We start from the raw sequence: 5535 nt of genomic DNA, 5'->3' as shown, positions 1-5535 counted from the left end.
AAAAAAGAAAAAGAAGACAGGAAACACAGGGAAGCAAAATAGCATATTACAGTCTAGTGATGCCGGAGGAGACGGGGTGTAAATTCCAGCTCTGGTACTTATTAACTCTGCTATCTGGGCCGGTTCCTTCCCTTGCTTGCATTTCCTCAATTGACAGTGGACACCGGCCTCTAGGCTGCAGTGAGGATTAGGCTTAGACTTGTTCCTAGGCACAGGGTAGGTGCTCCTTGCACGGCGGCCATCATTATGACCAGGGGAAGAGGGCCGCTTTGGAGCAGGAGCGGTCCCAGGGAGCTAACCCCGGAGCAGGGGACTAGAACGAGAAAACAGTCTCGCAGGGGGAGATGGCAGGAGATAACAATTCTTTCTCTTCCACCCCGTCCCTCCCTCTGTATCTCAGGCAGGCTTTGTGGTTCTTTGATTTCCCAGCGAAGCAGCGACTTCTGCATTCCTAGCCGTTCAGCCACTCTCCTAGCCTCTGCATTCCTAGCCGTTCAGCCACTCGCCTGATTTCAAACACCCTCCCGGCCCCCCTTCACATGCATTTTCCCTGGAACAATTCCTGCCAGAGGCGCAGGGGGAGGATGGGGTGGGGAGTGCCAGACAGCAAGTTAATAAATGACCCCTAAAGACCATCGTCTAGGCCCGGGGGGACCAAGATCAGGCCCTGGCAGCCTCCTCTGACGCAAAAGCACGGATCGTCTGTCCAGGGTGCCAGGGCAAGGCAGGGCAAGGTCGCGAAGGTCACACGTCACCTTGTCCGGGGATGCGGCTCAGGCTGGCCGGCCCTGCCCAACCCAGCCTCACCAGGGGCTACTGAGACTGGGAGTTCGGGGAAGGACCCTGGCTCCCAGGACCCCGGCTCCCAGGACCCCAGGTTATGGCCCCGCCCTCTGGCCTGTTTCCTTCCCTCCAGATTGTGATTCCAGAGAGCAGACTTAATCCCTTTCATTCGTGGCTCTTCAGAATCGTAGAAGTCATGACAGTTCTTCTGTGCAAAAATGCATCATGACTTTTCTGACAACTCAATATTTTAATTTTTAAAATATTTATTTATTTATTTTAGAGATTTTTTTTGAGAGGTTTTTGCTATAGGGCGCATGTGCTCGCCAGACAGACAGAGACAGAAAGACAGAAAGCGAGAAATCACCCCCCAGGGGAGATAGCCATGCCTCAATCCCTTCTCCTGCCCTTCTCCTCCATTCTCCTCTCGGGATCTTGGGCACGCACGCACATGCACCCGGCATGAGTTTTAAGCCACCAGGTCTGGGACGTGAACCACCGTCGACTACATGGGAATCTAGTGACATAGCCATTATGCTAACTGCTGGTCCCTATTTTAGAGATTTTTTACTATAGGGTGTGTGCACTCACGAGAGAGAGAGAAAGACAGACAGAAAGTGAGAAGTGACCCCCCACCCCCACCCCACTAGGGGGATGGCCACACCACAATTCCCTCTCCTCCACTCTCCTCTCAGGTTTTTGGGCACGGATGCAGACGGGCCCAGCGTGAGTTTCAAGCCACCGGGTCTGGGACTTGAACTGTGGTCAGTCACATGTGGTCAGTCACAGTGTCTTCACCGTTACACCACCTGCCAAGCCCTATTTGTTTTGATTTTGCTATAAGGCACGTGCACTCATCAGAGAGGCAGAGAGAGAGAAAGTGAGAAGTCACCCCTGCACAGGGACAGCCACGACACAATCTTGGCTCCTCCATTCTCCTCTCAGGATGTTGGGCATGCATGCACATGCACCTGGCATGTTTTCAGGGCACCAGGTCCAGAACTTTGAACAGTGAGGTCAGCCGTATAGGATCCAGCTGTCTTAACCACCACGCCACCAGCTGGCCTGACACGGCTCTATTTTGAGTGCCTCTGTTGGTCCAGGCTGCCTGGGAAGGCTGAGGTGCAGGCCCTCAGTCGTGGCCTCGGTGCTGTGTCTGCGGAAGCAGCTTGCCTCTCGCTGGGCTGCTGAGTGTGGGCTGTGGGTGAGCGTGATTGAAATTTAAGTCAAAGGCTCATCGCGGGGGATAAAAGGTGCAAAGAATAAAGTATTTCCCCTTTGGTCCCGCCTTTTCAGACACCCTGTATTTAGCGGGTGAGTTGATCTACACAGAGAAAGGCCTGGATTAAAGGCCTGGATTGTTTTCCCCATGATTCAGCAGCGGCTACCATGTCTCCTCAAAAGCTGGACGTGTCTTCCTCCTACTTCCAAAGCCGCTGCCGAGGCTTCTTTTTTCTTTTTCTTTTTCTTTTTGTTTCCAGTTTGGGAGGGGCAGAGGTGGTAGCAGGGGCTGGCCAGCCTGCAGCTCCCTGGCCCTGCCCAGCGGGGATCGCGTGTTAAGACTGGGGCTTGGTGAGCTGCCAAGGGGTGAGCCCTGAGGCAGTTTTCTGGGAAGGGTAGATGCCATGTGTGACTCAGAACCAAGTTAGGGAAAAACAAGCTCACTGCTCACTGCAGCCGTCCCGTCCCGCTGGCTGGGCTTCGACCATGAGCTCATGAAAGAGGAAGCTGGGCTGGGCCCACGGTAGCCCTGCTTTCTCTCCTGCTTTCTCTCCACTCCCTCACAGATTCCCTGGCGTCTGGGCTCACGTCCACGCCTCACGGACTTCCTCGTGTCTGGGCTGATGCAGTCATCTGGCTCCTGGGCAGCCCGGGCCCTTTGATGACACCTTCTCTTCCCAGACAAGTGGTCAGTTGTTTCCAGGTTGGAAATCCCACCCACCACAGCCCAAGGGGTTGCTCAGAAGGGGAGGCTGAGCATGGGATTGGGTCCCCTGGCCTCCACCGGAACAGCTGCCTCCCTGAAACAGGCAATGATGTCTGATCAACCCACGAATTAAGGGGCTCCCGGATAACTAGGATTCCCCAGTTCAGGAAAGAAACAGGGGGTCCCAAACGACTGGACAGCTGCACTCCCCTCGGGCCTACTGGATCCCAGCTGCGAGCAGCTTACCTAGCGCTCGGTATTCCCACCAGCTCACTCGCACACAGGCGTGTCTTATTTAGTGGAAATACTGACAATGGGGACCCCAAGGACCCTGTAACCCTTGTCTCTCCAGTCCACCTTCTACGCTCCCCAGGACCGTTCTGCTCAAACACAGACGTGACAAAGTTTGTGCAAACGTCAGTAACTTCAGCGGCTCCAAGCTCTCTGGTGAGGCCTACGCTGGCCTCCCGACCTGAGTCCAGACACTCTCACAGGCCTCCTCTCAGGAAGCTCCCTGCTGTCCTCCATTTTGCACCTGTGTTTTCATGCCTTTTCTTCTTCTTTTTTTTTTTTTTGGAGATGTTTTTACTATTGGGCATGTGGGCTCGTCAGAAAGACAGAGAAAGAAAGAAAGAAAGCTAGAAATCACCCCCAGGGGAGATGGCCACGCCCCAATCCCTTCTCCTCCATTCTCTTCTCGGGATCTTGGGCACGCATGCACACGTGCCTGGCATGAGTTTAAGCCACCGGGTGTGGGACTTGAACTGCGTGCGGTCCACTACATGGGAGTCCAGTGACATAGCCGTTACGCTAACTGCTGGTCCCTTTTCATGCCTTTTCTCACACACACCAAACTCAACCTGTTGGACCCTTCATTTGTTCTGCTTCCTCTCCTTTTCCTTCCCAGCCCCCCAGTGAGGCATGGCCACGCCACGATCTTTCCCCTCTATGTCTCCATCGCATCGAGATTTTTAGCACGGATGCATATGAACCCAGTGTGTTGTTCAGGCCACTGGGGCCAGGATCCAAACCACAGTGGTCATGTGGGACCCAGCTTCCTATGCACAGGGCTTACCTGCTGCTCCATGGGGCCAGCTAGGTATGCACATTGTCTTGTTTTCTTTCTTTCTTTCTTTCTCTTTCTTTCTCTCTTTCTTTCTTTCTTTCTTTCTTTCTTTCTTTCTTTCTTTCTTTCTTTCTCCTCCCCCCCCCTCTCTTTCTTTTTTTTCTTTCTTTTTTTTTTTTTTTAGAGGTTTTCGTTATAGGGCTTGTGCACTCACCAGACACACAGAGAGAGACGTAGAGACAGAAAGCAAGAAATCACCCCCCAGGGGGGATGGTCACGCCGCAATCCCTTCTCCTCCATTCTCCTCTCGGGATCTTGGGCACGCATGCACATGCGCCTGGTGTGAGTTTTAAGCCACCGGGTCCGGGACGCGAACCGTGGTCGATTACGTGGGAATCCAGTGACATAGCCATTATGCTAACTGCTGGTTCCCTTTTGTTTTCTTTTTGAGAGAGGTTTTTGCTATAGGCCGCATGCGCTTGTCGGAGAGACAGAGACGGAGAAAGCAGGAAACCATCCTCCAGGGAAATAGCCACGCTGCAATCCCTTCTTCTCCATTCTTTTCTCAAGATCTTGAGCACGCAGGCACACATGCCTGGCATGAATTTTAAGCTGCCGGGTTCAGGACTTGAACCGTTGTCGACTACGTGGTAGTTCAGCAACATAATCATTACACCACCTGCTGGTCCCCAAGTACGCAAATCTTTCGATGTATCAACACATGGTTTATCTTTCTGGTTACTCAGACTGTCCATGAGGTCATAAGGTAGCCATTTGCTACAGTAACCTTTTAACTAGTCATAAAAAGGTTACTAAGTGGTTAATATGATATCTTTTTTTTTCTACAATTAAATTTTTACTATTGGAATTGGGTTTTTTTGCTCATATATTGACTGTGCTTCCTTCCATTTGTATTGACTTCATTTTTGATCAGGTTGTCTCTGCTCCTGATAAGATTAAAACCAGGAGCCAGGAGTCTGGAATTACTCTTTCAGGAACTGCTGTGTGTGTGCATGCCTGTGAGCTCCAAATCCCGAGAGGAGAATGGAGTAAAGGCAATCGTTGCGTGGCCATTCCTCCAGGGGGTGATTTCTAGCTTCTGTCTCTCTGTCTCTCCAGCAACCGCATGCACAAGAATCTCACTGGCGAGGCCCACCCTTGGCTCAACCACTAATGCAGGACCTCTGGGCTGCGGGGAGGTGACCACCAGGGCTCTGCATCCACAAAGGTCACCGTGGCCGTTAATATGATCTTCTGAAGTTTTTCTTTACCGATGACAGAATGCGTGCATAGGCCTGTGAGAGCGAGGCGGGAGGCAGGGGGATCTCCACAAGGCCTGGTCGTGCGCCAGCCTCTCCCTCCGGTCCTCCAGCCCAGTGCATCTTGTGTACTCACACAGGTGTCCTGCTCATTTCTGCCTGACTGGAGCCAGGGATTTGAACTGCGGTCACCGTGTGTGATCCAACTTCTCTATTTTTTTAAAAAGTGTTTTTTAAAGAATTCTTTTATTTATTTAATTTTATTTGTTATTATTATTTTTTAATTTGACTAGAGAGAGACAGAGAGAGAAACGGAAAGTGAAAGAGCAAGGCTCCAAGTCTGGGACTTGAACCACAGTTGGCCACGTGGGAGTCCAGCGCCTCAACCACCATGCCTCCTGCCGGCTGCCTACCTTCTCTTATGCAGTGCATTACTGCTGTGCTACAGAACCGGCCCAAATGTCAATATTCTTTAAAAAAAAAAAGTAAGACATGTATAA

The sequence above is a fragment of the Tupaia chinensis genome, unplaced genomic scaffold, assembly GCF_000334495.1.
Source record: "Tupaia chinensis unplaced genomic scaffold, TupChi_1.0 Scaffold000176_1, whole genome shotgun sequence".
Taxonomy (NCBI): domain Eukaryota; kingdom Metazoa; phylum Chordata; class Mammalia; order Scandentia; family Tupaiidae; genus Tupaia; species Tupaia belangeri.
This window is presented reverse-complemented; position numbering follows the sequence as displayed.